We start from the raw sequence: 1,415 nt of genomic DNA, 5'->3' as shown, positions 1-1,415 counted from the left end.
GGGTGTGTGCCCTCCTACACGGGTGTGTGTGCCCCCCTACACGGGTGTGTGCCCCCCAACACGTGTGTGTGCCCCTCTACATGGGTGTGTGCCCCTCTACATGGGTGTGTGCCCTCCTACACGGGTGTGTGCCCTCCTACACGGGTGTGTGTGCCCCCCTACACGGGTGTGTGCCCCCCAACACGTGTGTGTGCCCCTCTACATGGGTGTGTGCCCCTCTACATGGGTGTGTGCCCTCCTACACGGGTGTGTGCCCTCCTACACGGGTGTGTGTGCCCCCCTACACGGGTGTGTGCCCCCCAACACGTGTGTGTGCCCCTCTACATGGGTGTGTGCCCCTCTACATGGGTGTGTGCCCTCCTACACGGGTGTGTGCCCTCCTACACGGGTGTGTGCCCCCCAACACGGGTGTGTGTGTGCCCCCCCTACATGGGTGTGTGCCCCCCCAACATGGGTGTGTGCTCCCCCAACACGGGTGTGCCCCCAAACATGTGTGTGTGCACCACGGGACACGTGTGTGCCTCCCTACACGGGTGTGCACACCCCATGACACGTATGTGCCCACCCCATGACACGTACGTGCCCACACATGTGTGTACCCCCAAACACGTGTGTGCACAGCTCAGGACATGCATGTGCCCCCCTACATGGGTATGCCCCCCCCATGTGTGTGCCCCCAAACGTGTGTGTGCCCCCACACAGGGGTATCCCGGGGCACTGGGTGCTGGGTGTCAGGGTGCTGCAGTCCTGGAGTATCGGGGTGCTGGGGTTCTGGGCTGCCAAGATAATGGGCACTGGGGTACCTGGGCACTGGGTACTGGGGCACTGAGTGCCAGGGTGCTGAGCTACTGAGGTACTGGGGTGCTGAGGTATTGGGGTGCCAAGGCACTGGGCCCCGGGGTGCCGGCAGTGCCAGGGTGTGGGGCACTGGGTGCCGGGGTGCTGAGGTATTGAGGTGCTGGGGCACTGGGGTATCCCAATATTGGGGTGCCGACAGTTTCAGGGTGGTGGGGTGCTGAGGTACTGGGGTGCCAGGGTGTGCCACCCTTGGGGGCAGGGTGCTGGGGTGCCAGGACAATGAGGTATTGGGGGGCTGGGACAGAGGGGTGCCAAGATGATGGGTGCTGGGGTGTTGATGCCTTGAGATTGGGGGGCAATGGGGTGCCAGGACATTGAGGTGCCAAGGTGCTGGGACACTGGGGTGCCCAGATTTTGGGTACTGGGGTGTTGGGACAGTGGGGTGCCCAGATTTTGGGTACTGGGGTGTTGGGACAGTGGGGTGCCCAGATTTTGGGTACTGGGGTGTTGGGAAAGTGGGGTGCCCAGATTTTGGGTACTGGGGTGTTGGGAAAGTGGGGTGCCCAGATTTTGGGTACTGGGGTGTTGGGAAAGTGGGGTGCCCAGATTTTGGGTAC

This window comes from Lepidothrix coronata, unplaced genomic scaffold (genome assembly GCF_001604755.1).
Source record: "Lepidothrix coronata isolate B3197 unplaced genomic scaffold, Lepidothrix_coronata-1.0 Scaffold413, whole genome shotgun sequence".
NCBI classification, from domain to species: Eukaryota; Metazoa; Chordata; class Aves; order Passeriformes; family Pipridae; genus Lepidothrix; species Lepidothrix coronata.
This window is presented reverse-complemented; position numbering follows the sequence as displayed.